At 50.3% G+C, this 23,160-nt stretch overlaps 1 protein-coding gene across 1 annotated transcript in view; it reads left to right on the plus strand.

The window, feature by feature from the left end:
* Positions 1–3,946, plus strand: part of PBX3 (PBX homeobox 3) — a 110,796-nt gene extending 106,850 nt beyond the window's left edge. Inside the window, exon 8 of the mRNA XM_035341406.1 lies at positions 1–3,946. This exon is cut by the window's left edge and continues 363 nt beyond it. The gene's annotated coding sequence lies outside the window, so the exon portion shown is untranslated.
* The last annotated feature ends 19,214 nt before the right edge of the window (positions 3,947–23,160 follow it).

Consider the following 23,160-nt stretch of genomic DNA (forward strand, 5'->3'; position numbering starts at 1 on the left):
ATTATCAACAGTTTTAACAATATTCGTCTAACAGTTGCCAATTACTTGGCCTTAAGGGTAAAAGTACAGTACAAGTTTAACCTCAATAGCAAGAGCAAACGCAAAGAAACACCTCACCTAAATTTAACTTCTTGCATATTTCCATGGAAAGTCTAAATGAATTACAGACTTTGATTGTGTTTAATCTTTTCATATCTCTTATAGAGTTGGAATAAAAGAACTGTTCGGTCATTTCAGTTAACAACGGTTGTGTTTAAGAATCATATTCATCACATTTTTGTTGTGATCTATTGTTTTATAAATTAGATTGGATACCAGGAGCATCTTTTCTTGCTAAAAACACCGGGAGTCTACTCTCTGTATTTCAACAATGGACGTAGGTTGTTCTTAAGAGATGAAGATACTTGCTGCTTATTTCTGTGAAAGCCAAGGTCTGGGGTTTTACAGTACGAGCTAGGTGCTGCACATGCTTGCCAAGATTTGTTACTTCTTCTTGGCAACAAAGCAAATTAAAAAAAAAAAAAAAAAGGAAAAAAGCAAAGGAAAAAAAAGCACCATTATATGGAGTGTTGTATATAGTGTAGCAAAAGAGTATTTATACATCTCACCAATCAAAACACAGCTTTATTACCTCATGCGAACTCATACAAACCAATAGACTTTCAACATGTTCTGTAGCTTAGAGTGCTCACTTACTACCTCTGAACGATACTCACGCTGTAGTTTGTCTCTTTCTTATCTTTTTGCATCTTGTAATTAACTCTTTGTTTCCCTCATGAAATGTAATGTACATTGTAATCTTTTAAAAGAATCAGGGTTGCATTTGCAACTTTTAAAAAAGCTAAAGTGGAAACATTGGGTCTTAGGTTTAACACAAAACAGTAAAACTGTTGTAAATACTGAGAAACATTTTGAATGTTCTTCATCTTGTTACTAATCCACGCAAAAAATACAACTAATTGTAATGCATACAGACTTCAGTATTCAGTACTGTATATTCCACCCTGTGTAACAGGGCGCCCTTTCTTTCTCTCTTTTGTATTGTATGCGATTCTGAAACTGATTGAGTCATGAAAATAATTTGTGGCAGTGATTCTAATGTATTAAAACGTTTCGTGTTACTTTCTAACTGGATTACACCCTGGATTGAAAAGTCTTCCTCGTGGTAGTTATATGTAGTTTCAAACATGAATAAACTTTTTGCTTTCATGATCAAATGTTGATGCAATTTCTTCCTGCTCAGTTTAAGTCAGACCTAGAAGCTAAAGGCAGCTAGCAAGTGTACAAGCTGCCGTAAAGCAGGAGCTAAGCATTTCTTTAAATACAAGTAGCTAGTTGTGCCCTCTCGCCCAGAGATTTGGAGTGTGTTCTGACAGCGAGCAAGAGCCTGCTGGGCAAAGGCTTCATAACCCCAGGTTCCCCCCATCCCTAGCCTCCATTTCCACGCTGCTCTGCTCAGGAGCAAAAATCCAAGTGGAGGCTAAGGAAAGGGTCAGTTCTTTAGATAAATTTAAATCCCATCATCATATTCACTCTTAATCACCATTTTTATTTAACATTAACTTTGAAACTACAACCTCAGCTAGCAAGTATAATTTGATTATAAAAATATTTTTCTTTATTAAAAAAACTTTTTTGGAAGGACATATATATATAAATGCTAATTTTAAATCTTTTTAATAAAGTAAAGGTCAATAACAGGTAATAGCCTATTTACCATATCTCAAGGAAATTGACTCACAGGAAATCAAATTAACGTTAATCACTTGCAGCAAATGGTCTTTGATAAATATAACTACTTACTCCTTCGGTTAGCGCAGCTAGGCAGGAGGAGGGCTAGCTGTCACTGCTGCCAGCCTGCGCGAGGCAGTCCGGGCGATGCTCCACAGGAGTTGCCTGCTCATCACGTTGCCTTTACAGTCAGCTGCTCAAGCCTTTAGGTATTGTTTTGGTGGCTAAACAATTATTTGCATGATTCAATTAGCTTGTGGGTCAGCTTTTCTTACCAACAATTCTTGTATCAGGTTATTTTGTAAAGTATTTTGTTCACCTGCTCCCACCCCCAGTACTACAGCCACACTCACCTCCCTCCGTATCCCACATGCCCTTGAGCACCAATTATTGCTTCTGCTTTTGTTTGTCGAGCAGACACAACTTCTCGATCAGTTTTAGAATTGAACGTTGCTTCTTTCACTACCGGTGATGCATTTAAATAAATAAGTAAATAAACAAACACGCGTTGCAAAGCCTTCACTGCCAGTTATAGGAGTTGGGGCATGCAGGGACTGTGGACTTCCGAAGACTTCTGTGCACAGACGACAAAGAACAGAATGCTTTGCATTTGCCATTGGAGTTCTCTAAGTCCACACGCTCTGTGTTTATGCTCCAGCTCAATGGAAACAGTATTTTAAATGTAAAGTGTGTCAGTGGAGGCGTAGGCAGCATAATGAACACACAGACGTCCCTCATCTTGATCACATCTCTGCTGGCCACAGGCAAGGACCTGTCATGCACTGAGGAGGTTCATAGGAAGGCCATCAACAACCTTTGGGCCGCACTTGCATGCCCTGCGCCCGCTGGGCATCATTAGCGTGCTTCTTTACAGCATTAAGGCTTTGGGTCCCTTTGAATTACAAGTGCAATTTGGCCTTTCCTTACATTGGAGAACAGCCACGTGGTTACATGGCAAATAATAAACATCTTGTCCTTGAGGCTTGATCACACATCAGAAAGGTTTACTGCAAGCACCAGTGTTAAGATCAGTGCTGTTGATGGTATTGTGTTTTACCCAGTGGCTATGCTTGGAAGGGCTGTCCGAGCGTCTCCAAGCAGCAGCGGCTGGAGTAGGGACCCCTCCAGCACGCAGCCCGGCCGGCTCGCCCCGCGGGACCTCTGTCACCACTCCACATGCCCTCCACAGCATCTTGGCTGGGGGAGGAGACCCCCTTCCCTCCTGCCCATGGGACTCTTCGGTGGCGCAACCCAAATCCCCACATCCAGGTTTTGAGCTGTCGGCACGTGTGAGCGTCACTGCCAGCAGAGCCGCCGGAGCCCCATGCCACCAGCGCGCAGTGGTGGCGGAGGAGCGCAGCCCACCGTCCCCATGCCCGTGGCCATCCTTCCACCTGCCGCAGCGTGCCAGCCCGGACCCCTTGGAGCACAGTGGGACCAGCTGGGGATTTGCAGTGGCTCCCAGGAACTCCAGCGGCGTTGTGATGAAGGTGTGCCACTGTCACCGTTGTGCTGCTGTACCTCACGGAGCTGTGCCAGGCCCGCGGGGAGACCCCCGGTCCCATCCCTGTGCTCCCTCTGTGTGGCTGTACCAGCCCCCATGCCCATCCCCAAACCCAGCCCCATCTGAGTCGCTCCACAGCAGGGCCGGGCCGGGGGCTGTGGCACTGCCACCACAGCGAGGAGCAGCTGGGGGCCGGGGTGCCCGCAGGAGGACACAACGCCCGTGCGCACACCCACGGCACACGGCGCTCCGGCCAGCATCCCCGGGAGCAGCCCCTGCACACCTCTCGCACTCAGCCTGAGGAACTGAGAGCCAAGGCCCTCCTGTGGCAGAGGCAAAGCAGGCGACGGATGACCTCCTCCCGGCATTCAGACACCGAGCTCTTCGTGACGTATCTGGCCTTGGATGTGATGAAGGATCCTTGGTGCAGGAAGGGAAGAGTCAGGGAAGCTGAGGCCTTCTGGCCAGGCAAAGTCCTCGGAACTGGTTAAACGGGGGCAGCTCTGCTGATGGGTGAACTGGGCGTGAAGTGCGCTGGGCCGAATGACTCTGTTACCCTGTACGGATGTCTTTTGCAAAGACTACGCAAGAGTCGGATGTACGATGCTGATGCTAATATCTGTGCCATGTATTTCCAATGTGATAAAAACAACTCCAAGTAACTGAAGATGTTTCCAGTTTGTGTTAATAAAATACATCTTTTTTAAAGAATGGAATTCTTCAAAGATTGGCAAATTTTATTTTATTTCATTAGCTTTAATGTCACTGCCATATGGACTGTGAAGAAAAGTGAACCATTAGATTGGAGGGACTGAGTTATCAGCATGACACAGAAAGCACTGATACAATTGTTAAGGATAAGCCCTGGGAGTGATTTATTGCATGCATTGTATTAGCCACAGAGGAGTTATGATATGCTCCCCATTCCTGTATCATATTAGGATTTTATTAGTCTAATATGACACGGTAATATAATATATGATTAGAATTCCCATCCAGTTATCCTTCCCTCGGTGGTGGTGAGCGGAGAAGGTTTTGTGCACAGCCGCTCCCCAGCCGCCGCGCAGGGGGTCGGTGTTGGACGGGGCCGCGGGTAAATCGCCCCCCGGGGCTGTCCGGGTGCGAGCGCGTGGGCTGCTTGCTTCCGTGCAGCCGTGCAGGGTGCGGGCAGGGTGTCTGCTTTCCCTGTAGCTGAAACACAAAGCCACTCACTCCTTCGTGTGACAGTGGGAGGACGATGCAGGTATTTAAAGTATTGGTGACAGCTGTGCTGAAGGTGCTGGGCTGAGTCGTGGCAGTACCTGGGGAATCGGACTCGATGTGCCAGAGCGAGAAATCTGCCGCGGGCACCAGCCCTGCCCCAGCGTCCCTGCAAAACCCACCTCCCGCAGGCACCCACCTCCCGTGCACTCGGAGGACCTGGCGCAGCAGGGGGTGGATGTGCACCGACCAGGCAATGGGGTCCAAGTGGGGGGCAGAAGCTGCAGGTGGCAGCTGGGGGGGGGGGGGGGGGGGGCATCAGGGGCTGCCGTGCCGCACACCCACCGACCCCTGCACATGGGCTGTCGGCACCGCTGGCTGTGTGTGAGCCGGGTGGCTCCTCAGGCTGGAAGGGCCTGCAGGGCCAGATCCTGACCCCAAACTACCTTGGGGTCAAGCCAGTGCCTGTGCCGTGAATTCAGCTCAGCCTTTCCGACCGCAGAACACGCTGCTAAGGCACACCACGTGTCATGTCTCAGCACAGGACCCGCCTTGCCCCCACAGCTCTCCCCATGCGACCCTGCTCACTGAAAATTCTGCTGCAACAAATTCCAGAAACAAACTTTTCTTCAAAGTTTCCAATGTGTCCCCCCTTTCATTTGCTGCTAAATCCCCAGCTTCGCTTGCAAGCAGGTTCTGAAGCAAACACCATTTGTAGCCTGGTTCTTGCCTCCAGCAGCAGCAGCAGGAAAAAAAGTTCAAGCATATCAGAGAGCTACTAGGTGATAAATCCCAAAATCTATATCAAAGCCTATTTGATCATCTCCCTGTCATTGATATAATAAAAAGGATTAATTTATTGGAGACTGCCAAAACCCTCATGTGGCAACAAATTTAAGAATCTTGTTTACTCAGGCTAATTAAAACCAATTAATTTCATTCATATCTGCAGCAACTAATGTGGGCGTAGGCGCGTGTGCTCATGCAGGAGTGCCATAGGTGTGCACGTGGCTGTGCCCTGCCAGGGGCAGAGCCCTTGCTGGGGCAGGCGGTGGGTCCCCTGCGGGGGGGGGGGGAGGGTGGGGGGGTGTGGGCAGTGCTCCCAGTGGGGAAGCCCCCCCCCCCCCTTCTTCCTCCTCCTCCTTTTCCTCCTCTTTCTCCTTCTCTTTCTTCTGCTCCTGCTCCTGCTCCTGCTCTGGCCACCGCCCCAGGGCCGCGCTGCCTCCCCTCACCTCTCGCCTACCAGAGAGCCCAAAGAGGGCTTTGGGAGAGTGAAAAGGGGCTGTTCCTTATGATACGAGGTCACCTATTAATGCTGTCTATTAGGATAATAAAAGGCTGCATTTTTTTGTGGTAAAATTCAGCATAAAGAGCACGCATCATTAAATATGGAAATCCAGAATTTTATTAGCAATCTGCTAGATCTGAACTGACGCCAATTAAACAAAAAAGATATCATTTATAAAAAGGCAGAGTTCAAGTTGTATTAAATATGAAATGCAATTTTCTGCTGGTTGTGATTTATTACCGGTGGTACATTGTTCAAAGAAGCATGTTATATTTCAATAGAGAAATATTGTTTATTCATTAATATTTTAAAACTTGCTTATTGCTGTGTATGACTCTCCTGCAGAATGAAACTTATGATTTAAAACATGAATTAATAAACACATTTGAAAGTGTTAGACAATATCATAACCACTCATTTTTCATTTTACTGAGAGCATATTAAACTTTTATAATTCTGCGTGTACTATTATTTTCCAAATAAAGGTATGGACTCTAAATTGCTAATTTCAGGTAAAGATGAGAGAAAGCAATAACATATGTTGGGAATCAGTCACTATGTCGCGCTAATACGGGCTCGGTACTTCTGTTGTTACATTATTCATAAATCTTCTGCTTAGCACCACGTCCCCCCGCCAGGCTCCCAGGGTGCCAGAGCGCTTCTGCCCCTGCCGCTGTTTGGACGCCAGGTCGGCGCGCGCCGTAGGGATGCATCTGTCTTACACGTGGCTGTGCATGGCGCGCTTAATGCAAGGAAACATTTGATAAAGGCTGACATCCTAAATGAGGCCGAAAATATTTTATACAAAACATGATAAAGCAATAATGATCTCGGAGGCCTCAGGTTATCTTGGTTATTACCTGCACCTACCTCTTGAATCAGCAGCATTAAGGGGGCCAGACCCAATCCGTAGATACCTCTGAACTCATTAGTCTTGAGTACTTTATATAGACTAACCTATCAGTTGCTTGATTTAAACGAACCTTTCTTGTATCTTAAAATCTCTCCTGCTGCAGCCTCAGTGTATTACCATAACAATAACCAGTATTTCAATTTTAAGAACTCATTTTTCCTCAAATAGAAAGTGCCAATCAATTTAAAGAGCAGAAGATGCATGCTGAAGAAGCAGGCAGGGGCATCTGCTCTGGGTGTTTCGCCCCGGTGCTTTGTGCCCGTTCCAGCTGGGAAATGCTTTCGGTGCAAGTGGCATAGGGCTGACCCCTGCCAGGTGGAGGGGATTTGCCTTGTAACCTTTAATCGCATGGCCATGGGGTGGAAATAATTGAGCTGGATTGAAAGCTGACATTTGGAAAGCTTCCCCAACTGCTGGTGTTGAAATGCCAATAGCACTGCACGCACCTGTCTGATGGCAAACCGGTGCCGCCAACGCGTGCCTCGCTGGTGGCAGCACTGGCCGAGCGGCGGTAGCATGGGGCCAATGGAAGCAGGAGGTCCCTCCAAGGCCCCCAGGACCCTCCCAGGTCCCCAAGAGCCCCCTGACACCCGGCAGGGCAGTTTCCCGTTGGCTCAGCGGGGCTGGACGCAGCCCTGGCCGCAGGGTGCTCCTGCTTTGCCTGCCCGGAGCAGCCCTGGCGGTGGCTGCACCCAGGCCGGGCCGCCCGCGCTGCCGGCCCCTCGCCTGATTGATGGCGCGGCTGGCGAGCGGCTGTTTGTACAAGGGCAGGCCTCGCACCTGACAGCGTAGTGTAAATTAACTATTCGCTTCTTTGTTGGGCAAAGTGAATCGGCAAACCTTATTACTCCAAGTCAGTCAATTAATTAAAGTTCAGTGCTTAATCAAGTTCCAGTGGTCATACACGGGGCACAGGGATTTCTCTCTCCCAAGCACCATGATCAGAGGTTGGGCGAGACACAGGCCGAAGGGGCTGGAGGCTGCTCCATGGCACCAGGCCCAGTGCTCAGCACCCGCTTCCTCCCCAGCGAGCCACCACCATGCCCCGGGGGACCCGGGCAGCCCAGGGGAGTGCAGGCAGGCCCGGGAACACCTCTGCCCCTCGCCGAGGCTCGGCGGCCCACGAGCGGCAGTGGCCCCGCTGACACCACTGCAGGACAGGAGCCTGGCTCCGCAGGGAGCAAAGCCCCCGAGAGCAGGGGGACAGGGACAGAGCGCCCGGGGCAGACGGGGTGATACAGCACGGATGCCGTGGGGCCCTGAGCAGAAAAATGTCTTTCAAATATGCCTGGCTGTGTGTTTTAGTAACTCTCAAGACCATCCATAACTTGGAAGGAGATGCTGTCCAGTGCACACGGGCAGGAGATTCAATTAGATTTCTCTCTCTCCTGCTCTCTCCCCAAGAACATGGCACAAGAAGCAATCTCTCTTTTTTGAAGAGTGTAATAACAGAGTGCAATGGAAATGCGTCAAAGAGACTCAGAGAACAGGATCCCTGCTTTAAATCTTGAAAAGCACTCAAGAAAAATATGTTGTTTACCTGAATTTGTTTTTCATAAGGTCTCCCAGTGGATTAATAAACTAACCTTTCGTCTGTGAACACCTGGTCCTACACGCCATCAATAACGCAAGCTTCACCTACTGCATTAATACACTGTTAGTCTGGAGAAGCAAATTGCAGAAATCTAGATGGAAGTTACCAAAAAGAATGCTCTCAGACCAGCAGTGACCCGGGCCGCTGTGCCACCTCTGTCCCTCGGGAGGTTTGTCTGGCCTCCAGAAAGCAGCGAGTGGGATTTGTGCCCTGTGGGCCTGGCGCTGTGGCTCTGTGCTGCACGGCCGTCTGCAGTGCCCTGCGGCGCAAACACAGCTTGTAAAGTACTGGAAGGGCATTTTAGCTGCAAAATATGCCTGCAACAACAGTTAGGGCTGGGTAACATGTTCCTTTACAAACTTTCATTTTTTTGCAGCTCATAACTCAATGGTAAAATACACCATGCTCTGGGTCCGACAGTCTCCTAACAAGACGCAGGCTAAAAGAAAGCATGGTGGAAGTAAAACCTACAAAGTTCAGACGTTGTCAAATGGTAGCTGCACAATGTACAGAAGCATGGCAAGGCACTGTGCTTGCTCATGAGCTGGTGGTGAACAGAAGAGCTGTTTTGGTGCAACTCTGGGTAGGCTTCTCCGCCCATGGCACAGCACCCGTGGCCAGCACACCAGGCGCTTCACACCTCGTGTGCTGCTGCTCGCCCCATGGGGTGCTAGGTGGGACCACTTCCACGCTGCAAGGTGACCCCTGCCCCTCACACCCAGGCTTCAGGAGGGCATGGGGGAATTTTAAAAGGACAAAGTGCCCCAAAAGCAGCACGCCAGCAACAGCACACTAACACTAAGAGAGTCTGTAGGCTCGAGAGCCTGGCATCGCTTAATTGATTGATAGGCTAGGACTGTCAGCGCTTAAAGAGATAATTCAATTTATAAAATCCTATTAAGTGGTGAAAGATTTTTTGATTGTTGAATTGTTTCCTATGTTATGCCAGTCATTTTGGTCCCTCTCACTTGGAAATCCGCTTCCCATTTATGAAAGGGCTGGCGATGGACTCGCTCTTCATCTCCCCTCAATGCACAGAGCCTAGGCAAGCACGGGAAAGGCAGAGAGAGGTGAGGAATGGAGGTGAAGGAGAGGCCCCCATGTGCCACAAGCCCCATGTCCACGCACCCTTGTGTGTGGCATGGGAACAGCCCACGGGGCCCCGGCTGACCCATGGGGCCGTGAGAGCTGGGTGCAGGTGGGAGCCCCCAACTCACCAAGTGGCAGCTAAAGTTTCTTCTCTATTTGCAGTGCGCTCTTTGTTTCCATCCACCACCCCCACGCTGATGCAAACTCCCCTCTTCAGTTTGTTTCCATAGAAATCCTCAGCTGTAAATCCTTAAGTAACTTTTTTTTTTCTTTCCTTTTTTTTTTTTTTTTCTTTTTTTTTTTTTTATTTACAGTGTGCTATTAATGTCCTTTCAAGCCGAGGACTCCAGGAAATGAAATAATAGAAAAGGCACCACTTTGAAATGCATCCAGGCATTTATTGTTAATAAGTGAAAAAGTAACATGAGCATTTAAAGAAAATATTGGCAGATAAATTGGGTTTTAAAGAAAACATAATTGGATATAATTTCTGCTTCATCTAGTTAGATATTTATTGTTTTATTGACTTATTTTCTTTTATTTATCATAAGAAGCTTAAGATGAAATTTGATTTTGTTGATATAAATATATATTTTCATAGAAAATTTGGCATTTCAAATGTTATCTAAGATATTACTAGCTTTGATAAAACCACACAGCTTTTGCAAGGGTTTGCATTAAATATTTCCAATCTCAGTAAATATGAAGTAGTCTATATAATCATAATTATCATAACAATTAGCATTATTCTAATTAATGGGCAGGGCTAATGGCAATGCATCCACGTGGAAAATCAGTGCTTTCTGCATATTTGAGTTCTTCCTACAGTTTTTGCTGAGATACACAGAATTAAAGCATCTATTTTTAAAACAACCCCTCCTTAAACCCCAGGCTGTAACATCGCCATCCCTTTTGGGGCGCAGATGATGCCTTTCGCCTGCAGTGGGCTGGGGAGTGGAGGTCTCATTTTCTTAGCAGCCAGACAGACTGAAGCGGCAGCACCATCGGAGGCAGACTCTTTCCATTAATCTTCATGGAGAGGGTCAGCCTTCAGCAGATGTCACCAGAAGGCTGCAGGGCCACCGCTGCTGGGGTGGGAGGTGCTCCCCAGGCGCTTGGTGGTCCCTTGGGCCCGAACTGAGCTCCAGACCACACTAGGAGAGCCCCTCTGGCTGCCTTTCCCCACGAGGTGAAATCCCTGCTATGGGAGGGTTGAGCACAGCGAGCTCTTGGCTGCAGGGTGCCGAGGGGCTGCACAGCGTCCTGGTGCTGGGGCTCAGCACCCAGCGCCCTGCTGCCAGATGCCTGCCCCAGCGCTGCTGGGGTTGGACGCCGTGCATGGCATTCCCCTGAAGGTGGCTGGGGGAGCCCAAGCCCCCTCCTTAGCCCTCCCTGGCCGCTCTGGCACCATGCCAGCCTGGTGACCTCCCTCCCACGTGAGCCATTGGGTCATTGGGACTGAGAACAACCCAACTCGTAACACAGATGCTGCCAAATGACCTCCAGATGGTAATGTTTTTTTGGATTCAAACCAGCTCTGCAGAGGTGAAAGGCTGTGTGCTCCATTACCAGCCCCCTGAGTCACCCAGTCCCCCTGAAATATGTCATGCACACTTCAAACCTTTCCCATTTTATAGTCAGATTTAACTGCTACACATAACAGCTTATATCAACAACATTCGGAAAAAATGTCCTATGAAGAACAGGCCTGAAACGGTAAATATTTAACAGGTCCTTTCTGTCCTTTCCTTATATGTATTAAAATAATTAGTTTAACAAAGAGGACTTTGTTCCCCTGTGTTTGAGCCGCGACGGTGTCTGGCGCAACAGTGCAGCTGTAATTCAGTCTCGAGGTTTTGCTGGCATTTATACATGCTGCTTGGAGCTGCTCTCTCAGTTTATAGTGTCAGCAGAACATCTTGATTGAATTACAACCTTGTATTCAGTTAGGAGCCATGTATTATTCTAGATGCAGTTGAGTTGTAGGTATCTGTCTTTGCTTATTTGGGGAGACAGACCCTCAGGAAAAGCAGGAGACCAGATGCGGGCTGGGTGCTGCCCACAGTGGCTGCACGGCCGGGCAGAGCCCAAGCCCGGCCGATGCCCGTGGTGGCAGAGCCAGCAGGGCAGAGCAGGCAGCCGCGGCGCTGGCAGCTCCGTGTTGGCCCTGCAGCACCCAGACTGGGGCGGCTTGGCTCGGGGGGAAGCGTGTCTGAGGTGGACAACTCATGTCCCTGGGTCTTCTTGTCCCAGACACTCACTAAAGGCTTTATGCAAAGGCTTGCTGAATGCACATGAAAATGATATATGCCTTGTGGGAGCACGTGCCTGCCTTCTCCGGAGCAGCTGCGGGCAGGTGGGAGGGCAGCAGCTCCTCCCTAGCTGTGGATGGCAGCACTGGGACCAGGAGCGTGGTGGCACTGCCAGTGTCCTTTCCTCTGGCTGCCAGTTCCAGCCTCCCGGGTCTGCCTGCTGGGAGCAGGCGCTGAGGATAAATGCCAAACACAGGTCCTGGGCCAAGGCTGCCTCCTGGAGTGCAGCGGGCAGTTATTTTCCTCCCAGGAGCCTGAAGCTCAGCCCTTCTCCAGCCACATGCAGGAGCTGTAGTGCACAATGGCTGAGCCCGACTGCGGGGCCCCACATGCTGCCAAGCCCTGCGGGACCTGTGGTGGGAGGGAGGCTGGTCCTGGAGAGGAACGGCACCTTCAGTGTTCCCGGTGAGCCCTCCGGTCCCACGGGGAGGCGAGGGGAAATCCTGTCCTTCTGCACTGCTGTGCACCACCACCGACGGTGGACGATAGACACAAATGCTGTGTCAGTTCAGCTCATCCCTCACCACAATTTAGCCTGAAAATCAGCTCTGGAAAACAGGATGGGAGGGTTGCAGGCTGGGGAGGGCAACTGGGACGTGCTGGCGGGCAGGGAGGGCAGCACAAGCCTCGCACGGTGCCTGACTGCCCAAGGCTTCCCTGCACACCCACATGGGCACAGCCCCTGAGGCACTGCAAGGGGATGTTCTGGGGACAGCTGCCCAGGGGTGGCATGTCCTGGAGGCTCTGTGGCTCCTCTGGGAGAGAGGTGAGCAGAGGGCACCGTGGGGCTGCGGGCACGAGGGCCACGCACGTGCGCCGGGGAAGCCGCGGCCCCGTGCAGGGGAGGTCCCTGGGCAGCGCTGCGCTGGGGTCCGCTTCCCGCTTTTGTCTGCCAGGCCAGCGGCCGGGACGCCAGCAGCAGCGGCCTCTGCAGCCATTGTCACCAGAGTGCCCTTCCCCTAATTTGTCATTAATCGGAGACAGCACATAGATCAGCCATCGTGGGAGCTGGAAGGATTGCAGACTCAAAATAGTACAGATGCAAATGTTTCAGATGTTAATCTCTTGTCTTTAAAGTACTCGTGGTCACCCAGAGGCAGGACCTGGTGCTCTCCGGGTGGCTCCTGGGAATGCCGTGGAGGCAGGGGGAAGCCATGCAGCAGGAAAAGGCCTTGCTTGTGGAGGGGCAGGCGTCCCACTGGGGCCACGCTGTGAAGGGAACCATGCTGGGAACCAGGGCACCGAGCCTGCATGCAGCATCTGAGCACTGGGCGTGGAGGCTCCATGCTGGGACCGTGGGCTGCAGGCGGCTGGCAGGGCCCCGTGCTCCGGCAGAGCCCACCCATGCAGGGTCCTCGCGGGCCCACAGCGTCGCCCTGGCTTTGCCTTTTTCTTCGTGTCCCGGGCACCGCGGGTGCCTTGGCCCTCCTGCCTGAGCCCGCATTAGCTCTGCCTCCGTAATGGGCTTCCTCTCCCATCTGCAGTGCCAACATTTCTAGTAGGATCTATATCTTTCCATAGGCAGTTTGTTTCATCACAGTAACATAATAATGTGCTGAGAAGAGCTCATAGTTGTGAATTAATGTTTAAAAGCTCTCACTTTTGGGTTGTTGAAATGAATGTTAATTTGACAAATGGCAGTCATTGGGATTGAGACGGCATTAACATGGAAATAAGAGTTAACCTCCAGCAGGGCAGATACAAGGTGAGATGAGCACATGCTGCAGAAGCTGTAGTTTTTCACCTGATGCTCATACTGTAAATACTGCTAGTGTCCTATCTATTTATAGAACTGTAATTTAAAGGCTAGTTCAGGAAAATCTGAATGACATCTCCTTAAGAGAAGCAATCGTAGGGTATCTTGGAATATGTCATGCAGCTCTCTGGCTTTCTCTCTCAAAAATACTCATATGTCCACTAAATCAATTTGCCTTTCTCTTGTAACTGCATTTGCGGGGCCATTCTTTTCCATTTTCTGTCACTGTCACACGCTAATTCATGTCACTCTGCGGCGCGGGAGGGCCCAGCCGCCAGCTCCCGGCCCCGCTGCTCGCAGCACGCCGCGTCCCTCCCGAGCGTGCAGCACCCTGCGGCCGCCCGGCACTGCCCTGCTCGGCCAAGCCTGGGTGCATATGACAGGTGTGCTGCCTGGGTTTTTTCCTGACCATTCTGATGACTTTTTTGTTTGTTTGTTTTGTTTTGTTTTTAATTTACCCTTTTTTCATGTTTTTCCTTCTGGTTTTCACATAGGAGAAAGGAGAAGACATTTCAAATGGGAAAAAAAGACAATGCCAAACCTCAGATCTAGATCCACAAAATTTAGCAAGAAAAGAATCTTGAACAACCCTATTTTTTTTTGAGAAAATTTTCATTTTGGAATAAACCATTTTCACTGAAAACATAATGCACTGGCAACAGGCCCTGGAGCTGAGGAGAGTGGTAGCTGCCACTTCTGCCCCCTTGCCAGCTCATGCCCTGTTGGAGGACTTGCCAATAATCTTTGGCTTTATGTGTGTCTTGCACCAAAAAAAAAAATGTGGGCTCTGCAAGTGTGGCAGCAGACGAGTGTGCTGCAGGAGGAGCACCCCTGTGCTGGGACAGGAGCATTGGGGCTGCCCTGGGGGCACGGGGATGGGGCACAGGAATAGGGCACGGGAACAGGGCATGGGAATGGGAGCGCTCCCTGAGCACCTGCCACCCAGCATCTCTCCTTCCCATGCCAGGGGGTCCTGAGCTGTCCCTGCTCTCCCTGGCACACCAGACAAGCACCAGCGGATGGGAGCAATGTTTTTGTTGTAAGCAGCAATGACAAGATCAGGAGCTGCATCATGTAACCCTTCCCTCTGCAGAGAAGCTTGTGCTGCACGAGGGCATGGTGCGCGCTTAGGAACGAGGTGCCCAGTCTCTGGGGAAACTCTGCTGCACTGCCGGGTGTCTCCCAGCACAGACTGAGGCATGCCTTTGGCATCCTGGGAGAAGAGGGTGCTCCTGTGAGTCCTCTACTTGGTTCTGCCTGCAGAAAATGCCTGTTCCTGATGTCTGTGCTTGGTACGTACACATCTTTATTGCATTTGTGTGTGCCTCACAAAGCAAAACCCCTACATTGTGGGAATAATTAGAGCAGAAAATCCAGGGAAAAAATTCTGAGCTTAGGACACTGGCTCTAGAGTGAAATTACCCCCATGCAGAGATCTTCTAATGGGACAAATACCTGGATCACCCCGATGTGTTTGATTTGCCAGGAAAGCAGACACAGGTCTCCAGCAAGCCACAGATGTGCTGACTGCCTTCCGAGAGGTAACATTTAGTTTGTCCCTAAAGAAACAAGAACAGAAGTCCACATACATTATCTTCACCTCTTGTTTTTGCAGCCGTTGTTTTTAAAAAGTGAAGTAGAGAAGAACATGTAAACCAGACAGTCTCAACCCCACAGAACAGCAGTTTTTTTTTTTTTTTCCAAATTGTTTAATGTTTTGAAATGTTCTTCACATCTCTAGACATAAATATTCTGACTTGCAGCTGGGAAACTTCCTTCCAAATTGTTTTGTTTGTCAGGTTCAAGTACAAATTTTCAGTTAAAAACCTTCTTTCCTTGACTCTTAATAGTTACTGGCCAACAAATGGAATAGAGGAAAAGGGAGTGAGTTACATGACCTGTCTCTTTTTGTTTATTAAGAACTTCTTTCCAGCATCTGATTCTTACGGAAATATGGTTTCAATTTTCTCTTTGAATTGTGGATCAAGAAATGTTGCCAATACATATTTTTCTCTGTCAAAATTTCATTTAATCTGGAGTCTGTAGATGTCTTGAAAGCCACGTCTCCTCACAGGGTTATTACCGTGTGTGCCTGTTGTCATGTTAGGTTTAAATTGGAATCACATTTGTTCCGGAAAGGCGCAGGCGTTGGCTCTTTAGCAGAACAGCCCCGGGACGTGGGCTCCCCCACCTGCGCCCCCCCATCACCACGGGGTCTGGGGCTGCGGCCTTCCGGGTCCCGTCCTCACAGAACAGCTCCGTCAGGCCCAGGACCTGCCACGACCCCCCAGGACCACTGACAGCCCCGGAGCTGGCCGCGGCGCTGGAGGCCCTTTGGCGAGCGCCGTGCCTGCGGGCTGCAGGACCGGAGCTGCAGCCGCTGCCCGTGCCCGTCGCTGCAGGTGGGCTCCCTGCACGCCCCCGGCTTTGGCCCAGCGTGACCGGCAAACCCGCCTGCCTTCGGTGGGGCCGTCTGAGCACGCTTCCACCTCGCGGTCCCAATGTGAACCTGATGGTCGTTCGCTGTTTTCTGGTCACGCATGACACTCGCACAAATTCCTCTGTAAAGCTGTGAACAGCCTCAGGGAGATGAATGTCTAGCCAAGGGTATGGTAATATCCAGACCAGGGCTTTTTAAAAGGTTTGATCAAATTGCATAATTTTAAAGGTGACAAGCCTTCCTCTGCTTGCTGGGCTCGGGCTGCGTGGCTGGGCGCTTCAGAGCACATCAGGTCGGTGAGACAGAAGCAGGCGCATGGCTTCAGAGCTGCTGGGCACCCACAGCCGGGCGCTCTGGCGTGGGGGAGGCTTCCTGGCATCACAAGACAGACATTGGTGCCACACCAAATACATGATCCAAGAAAACAAAAGGCAACAGCAGCTACAGCTGAGACAATTTATTCCCTCTGCTATTACAACTGCTCTCGCAGGATTATGGTTTCTCAAGCTATTGCTCTGGCCAAGAACTTTTCCTCTCTCATTGTGAAGCCACACACTCTTACAGTTGTGGCTGTTTCAGACTTTCAAAGGATTAACCTTTCCCATCTAAATGGGGAGAAAAGAGAAGAAATGACTCACAGTCTCTCTGCAGCCACTGAAAAGAACCACTTCTGATGAAACTGGAATGCTGGAAATAATCCATAGGAATTCAGAAAATGAACCTGTCAGAATAATATTTTAATCAACCCCCTTTTTCAGCTGGAGCGTCAACAGCTCACACTCTTGTCACATACAGAACCCCAGCAGCCATCAGAGGACAAAGCCGCGGAGGAGCTGGACCACACAGCGCTGCGATTTCCAGGGAAGGGGCTGTGCCTTGGCCTCTGCTGCCATTAAGCACGCGGGGCTGCAGGGCGGTGTGCTGTACCACTGACCTGCACGCGGGGCTCTGGTGGCAGAGCCTCGCGAGGGGCTTGGCAGAGGCAGCGCCAGGCACTGGTTTGTGCTCGAGGTGCGTATGGAAGATGGGGGAGCAGACGTGACCGTCCCCTGGTGTCACCCTGCAGAGGGGTGACCTGTGCTGTGTGGATATAAAGCTGTGTGGGACACTGCTCCTCACAGCGCGCTGCAGACCAGGTTGTGGGCAACGGGCACTTGGGGTGCTCCTAGGGCAAAGCTCACAGACAAGGCTTTGCGTGTCTGTCTCCCTTGGATGCGTTTCTTTGAAAGAACAACGGGCAGAATGTAAAGGGGATGCTTGTGCTGTGATCGGTGTGATCAGCTGCCCTGAGCTGGTGGGTGGTGTGATCCCAGGTCAAAAACACAGCAGGAGCGGGTGACGGTCACAGCTCCCCGTGCCACCGGCAGTCCGTACAGGCAGCACAAAGGGCCGATACCACAGCAGCTCCCCCAATCCCACAGGGGCTCCCCCCAGGTCACCTGGCCGTGCCTGGCGTGGGCCCTGTGCTCGCTGCCTCCACGGGAGCATCCAGCCCGGCAGGGACCACCGCACGTGCCACACTTGCCTCTAATTGGGCTGCGCTGCCGGCATCAGAGCTGCCGCAAACGATTAGGCTCCAGGAGACAGGCAAATATCCAGGTGTGCTGTGAGGTGGGGCAAGAAAATGATTGATACGTGAGCAGAGTGCATTACAGCTGTTCCCTTCATGTTGCTTATTAGCAAATTTTCTCCCACCTCATTCCATTTCTCATGTGCTGCCTGTGCAAAGGTGGCTCTTTATAAAGCTGCCTTTCTCATTGTCCACGTTGCTTTTAAGTAACTGACACACATTTTAAAGAAAAATCAGCAAAGGCTGCATTAGATGAAATGTATAATGTGGCAGCAATTTGCAAAGTATGGCTTCTAAAATAGACCTTTCCATCTGCTGAGATTCAAAGATCCCAACAAAATCCAGAAAGTGGAAATGCTGAAAGAGAGGCTGGCTGACAGCGGGCAGTAAATTAGCCATGCATTCAAAATGCAATGTTGGGGGGCACAGCAAGCAAATATTGGGGTCATGTGAAGAAATGACACATCAGAAAACAACAACAACAACAACAAAAAGCAAAAGGAGCATTCTGGGGGCTGGACAAAACAGTATTTATTGGTTTTAGTCCTGGATTCATGATAATTCAGAGGAAGAGATCCAAGAAAATTCAGAGAGGATCCAAAAAAAAACAAACCAAACCAAACAAAAACATTTGAAACTGTGTTAACTAGCATTGACTGGAAGGAAACTGCAAGGAAACGAGAGGAAGTTTGCTCGGGTTGTTGGTTTCAGGTGGCATCTGGGAAGGAAGTGACGGGAATGGGCAAATGCCCCCATCTGCTGGGGCGAGGGCAGCACCCGGCAGCAGTGGGGACACGCGACCGTGTGTGCTGGCCGTTCTCCCTGCAGTGCTCAGCGGCCCCGTGTTGGAGGCTCACCAGGACACGTGGGCCACATCACTGGGATAACACCCGAATTGCGGACGATCCACCTCCCCTTCTTAGCAAGCCCCCTCCCCACGCCACTCCACAGCTCGTGGCTCACGCCAGCCTGGGGAGCCCCTGGGCGCTGAGGTCTCAGGGTGGGCAGAGCAGCCGTGCCGACAGGACAGAGCAGCCAGAAGCAAAGCAGAGGGCGAGCTGCCTGCGGACAGGTCCCTGTCGTCGTGTGAAAGGGAGGAAGGAGCAGCAGCAGGAGCAGCCCGGCCTCTCTGGCTGCGTGCCTATCAGGACATGCCATTGAGTGTCTCAATCCTCGCACCAAGCCGTGTCTCATCTGGGAGATCAGTTGTGTAAGAAGCAAGGTATCTTTATCAGTTTGGAAATTCATTTCCTGGTGTCGAGGCTGTGAGGACGCTCACAGATAAACCAGGAGGCTTCCGGAAGAGCCTGGGCTGTATAGAAATGTCACTCACTGCTGGGGGAGAGGATGCCCTTCCCTCTCTCCTGACAGCAGTGTCCTGGGGAGGCTCGTGGGGGCCAGAGCTGTGCAGGATGGGCTGCGTGCAGGCTGCAGCCCCCAGCAGCGCAGGGCGAGCCGGGTGGGACGCTGCCGCCGCAGCCGGCAGGGGAGCGAGGCATTGCCCGCCCAGGGCATGGGGCTGGGGAGCTGGCTGGAGGCTCTGCAGCTCGAGGCCTTTCTTCTCCCGTGCCTGGACAGCCCTGCGCCATAAATTAGAGGGGAGCATCTTGAAGGAGGCTTTAATCAAAAGTTAGGGGTTGCAGCCAGCATGTCACAGTTCCTCATTAGATTGCCATTATAATGCTCTGTAATTGGAAAGACGTTAATATTGACAGTGTTGTGAAGAATGTCCTGCTTCTCCTTGCATGCGTGGATTTGATAGAGTTGAATAATGGAGCAGATATGATGGATTAGAAAAAATCCTCAGTTAAGGTCCCTAATTATAGAGTTTTACCTGCCCAATTAAGGTGGAGTACTTGAGGAAAAACTATATACTGACTCTCCCTAGACACCCAAGTGTTTGGTGCAGTACCAGCAGTCAAAGCAACCCAGCCTGCAAGATTACTGGAATTTTATCCTACTTGAAAAGTTGTCTTCCTGATTACCCAACAGTATAAAGTGAAAACTTGCTCAGAGCAGAAGCTGAGAGGCTGAAATGGCACTACCAAGTCCTGCTCTTCGAAATGGTCTGCAGCTGCACAGCTCTTTTACCCCATCTGGGTTTGGATTTAGGAAGTGGGAGTAATGTAAAACTGCCCTAACTATGCCCACAGCCCCAGTTTCCTTTACCCTTTCTCCAGCTCCAAGCGATTCCAGAGGAGCCCGGCAGCTTAGGCGTGCGGCTCAGGGGGTGGCAGGGCGCACGGCTTCACAGAACCCCTGCTCTGGGAGATAGAGCAGCAGCACAGGGATTTAATGCTTTTTGAACAAGAAGTGATGATTCCTTTTCTGTTTCTGGAAGATGTCTTGCAAAATTTGAATGCAAAAAGTCTCCATTTAACCTAGGTGGAACAGGAAGTGTTGCAAGTCATGCTGCTCCATGGGGGCTTGCCACAGAGAGACACAGTGGGGATACCGGGGGGTAAATGGGACATGGTGGGGTGGGGACAAGGCTCTGATGATGATCCATCTGTGGGAAATTCACATTTGTGGGATGGCCATCATGGCCAAAGAGAGGCATTCTCACTGCGGCACCTTTTTGCTGGCGGTGCAGGGCACCGGGAGGAAGGGGAGGCATCGTCCCCGGGGACCCGGATCCCAGGCAGGGGCTGCGCCGGGCGGGACAGGGATACGGCCCCCACGAGCCATGGCCCCAGGGCTTCAGAACTGCAGAGTGAGCCCAGGAACTGGAAGTCCAGTATTTTAGGCACACTGTGGTTAGACACACTATTTTTTTGAAATAAATACTAACTTAGATGGCTACAACTCAGGGATGAGTAATTGCAGATTTATTTTAATCTTAAAAAAGGGAAATGTTGGTCCCGGCAGTGGTCAGCTGGAATGGGAGCCAGCGAGTGACACCCGCAGCACCTGCTCGGTGACACCTCCCACAGCAAAAGAAGATCTCAGTAGCCAGATCTCTCTGTAATCCCTCCCTGCACTGGTGGAGCAATTACCCCATTAATTAGTAAATAAATATTCTGTGTGGGCTCTGGAGTTTGTAACTATTTACGCAAGGTGTTCTTTCTTCTCCATAGATATTCCTGCAAGGCTGTTGAGGGAAGGAGACATGCATTGGCTTTTTTCTTTGCCCCTGCCTTCCTTTCATCTGCTCTCATGATGAATTGTAGGGAAAAACTACCCGAGCCTGTCTGTTTTGGCTTAGATCAGCTTTTCTTCTCATTATAATTTAAGTCTTTAAGGGTCTTCAGTAGGAGCCTGTAAAAGTCAGATCATTCATTCCCGTTGACGCCATGTGTTTCATGGCCATTCTGGCCGTGATTCATGCGGTGGTGCCCGGGACGCGCCTCCTTTGTGCCGCGGCAGAACAATGCCTTTGTGCGCCGGGCTGGCGCGCCCCGGCTGTGCCGCTGAGCAGCAAAGAGTTAACCAGAAAAATCTTGTAATAGCTGAAAACTATGGATTGAGCAAAATCTCCCTGTCAGCTCTCTGTGATTTTGCTGAGAGCACTTGGACATGCTGGCATTGGATTTACAAATTGAAAATCATTAATAATTCTAACCAGGCTGTGATAAATCTGAGATCAGTCTCGATGAACCTGGACACCATTTCATAAATCAAAAAGATTACTTAGGAATTTTTTAAAATCTGACGTCAAAATGTCATGGTTACTAATGGTTTTTGTAGATCTCTTACAGTGATATATCATTTATCTACGCTACATCTAAAATGTGACACTGGGGCAGAAATGTGATGTCTTTAATATCATGAATACATTTTATCCCATAATAAAGGTATTAACAACTTCTTGCTGTGACTTGTACTTGAAGTTCTGTGCCTGATTTAGTGCTATTGTTATCGTATTAACTGTTTTCCCCCCAAATACGTGCAGGCAAACTGTTGCTTACTCTGTGTGGCACCAGGCCGAGACCTGCCGAGGCAGAGGAGGGGACCCCCGGGCCAGGCACACGCAGCGGCACCTCCCCGCTGCCCAGCACCCCGCTGCCCTGCGGGCACTGCCTCAGCAGCCCTGCCGGGGCGATGCTCCACAGGGACACGCAGCGGGGCCGCCTGCTTGTGGGCTGACGTCCCGGCATGAGGCTTGTCTGCCTGCTGGGCTTGCATGGCACCAAGTGCAGGTGGCTGTGGGACATGCTGGGGCTGCAGGGCGGAGCAGCAGCAAGCCTGCTGTCTCTTATCAGCTTCTGGCTGCTGCGGTGGCTCTGCCTGCGGCACGGGGGCAACAGAGCTGCTGGAGGGAGGCATGTTTTGCAGCAGGCTGCAGGTGAGCTTTGCCCAGAGGGGTCACCGACAGAGACTGTGTGGTGGCTGGCAAGCACAGTGCCCCGCTGCCTCCTTCCTACAGCACAGAGACAGCACGGGAAGGCCAGGACAGGCCTGAGCACCTCGCAGTGTTGGTGCGCATGGGAGCGCAGCAGGGTGCATTTGGCACGTGGGTGAGCCTCGCTGAGAGGGTCACCCAGTATGGTCATGAGAAAATAGACAGACAGAACGGAGCTAGCAAGTAGTTAGGGCTCACCTCACAGAGCTTTGACAATGGGCTTTATGGATTTTTTTCTACTCATTTCAAGTGTGCTGTCCTGAGAAAGGTTCACAAGATGTATGGTATAAAAACACAGCAAATAACCTCCAAAAATACCCTTTGAGCCACTCCTTCAACTGATTAATTAAGCTAATGCTTAAAATATATCGCCAAAGATGTAGGTGAAGGTCTAAAATAAGGGGGGGAAGCTGCTTCTATGCTACTTCTCTGGCTGTGCAATCAAGCACAAATGGTATTTTGCAAGACTGTCTTGGATACCCTGATCTCCTTGGTGGGACTTGTTTTTGTGCTCTAGGGTGGTTTGCATTTTGTGCCACGTGTTGTATTCGCTCAGACTCTGGGGTACAGACAAAATCCTTGGGGTGGAGGAAGGTGTGTGGGAAGCAGGCAGCACCCCAAGGTCCAGATCCAAACTCACATATATGCTTGGTCAAGGAACACAACAAACCACTTCAAATACGAAAAGGCCCAACAAACATCTTGGAAGTGATTTCCTTATTCTGGAAGCAACTGCCTCTCACTGTGCTCACACTGAACAATGTGGGTATGCAGAGGATGTGTGTCCTGGCACCAGGACACGGTTAGGCAAAGTCAAGGTTGGCTTTGCTCGGCTCAGTGCATATGCAGAGGTGTGCAAGTGCATGTGTGCACCCACACCTTTCCACTTCTGACACTGCATCTTCAGTGCTTCCTGGCATGGGAAAACGCATAGCCCATGGACGCTGTAGCACAGTACAACGCAACTTCCTACAAAGGATTTTATGTTATAAATAACTTTTGGAGACTTTGCTATAAAATGTTACATTGCTTTGGTGCATTCTTTTTAAAAATGAATGGTTCAGCTGTTAAAATTTAAAGAGTCATTCCCAGTCTCTTCCCAGTGAGTCAGAAGCACACTTCCCTTCCACAGTAACATACAGCTTCCACGCTCCGGGTGTAGCTAAAGAGCTATCAGAGCCTAACAGGTAGCTGAGGAATTTAAAGCAAAGCTTTATGGGGAGAGATTACATTCAGAGGTGAACAAATGGTGGTACCAAGTCTATGCAAAGCAAGTGACAAAATGTAAAAATCCTCCCCGCATTTTGAAGGAAAATATATCTTTCTTTCTGCACTGTTCCCATGAAAAATAGGCTTTTTATTTCCTTTTTTCATGCTAGGAAATTAATATTTGCCTTTAAAAAAGATTTGGTGGAGGTTTG

Source organism: Oxyura jamaicensis, chromosome 17 (genome assembly GCF_011077185.1).
Source record: "Oxyura jamaicensis isolate SHBP4307 breed ruddy duck chromosome 17, BPBGC_Ojam_1.0, whole genome shotgun sequence".
In the NCBI taxonomy this organism is placed as follows: domain Eukaryota; kingdom Metazoa; phylum Chordata; class Aves; order Anseriformes; family Anatidae; genus Oxyura; species Oxyura jamaicensis.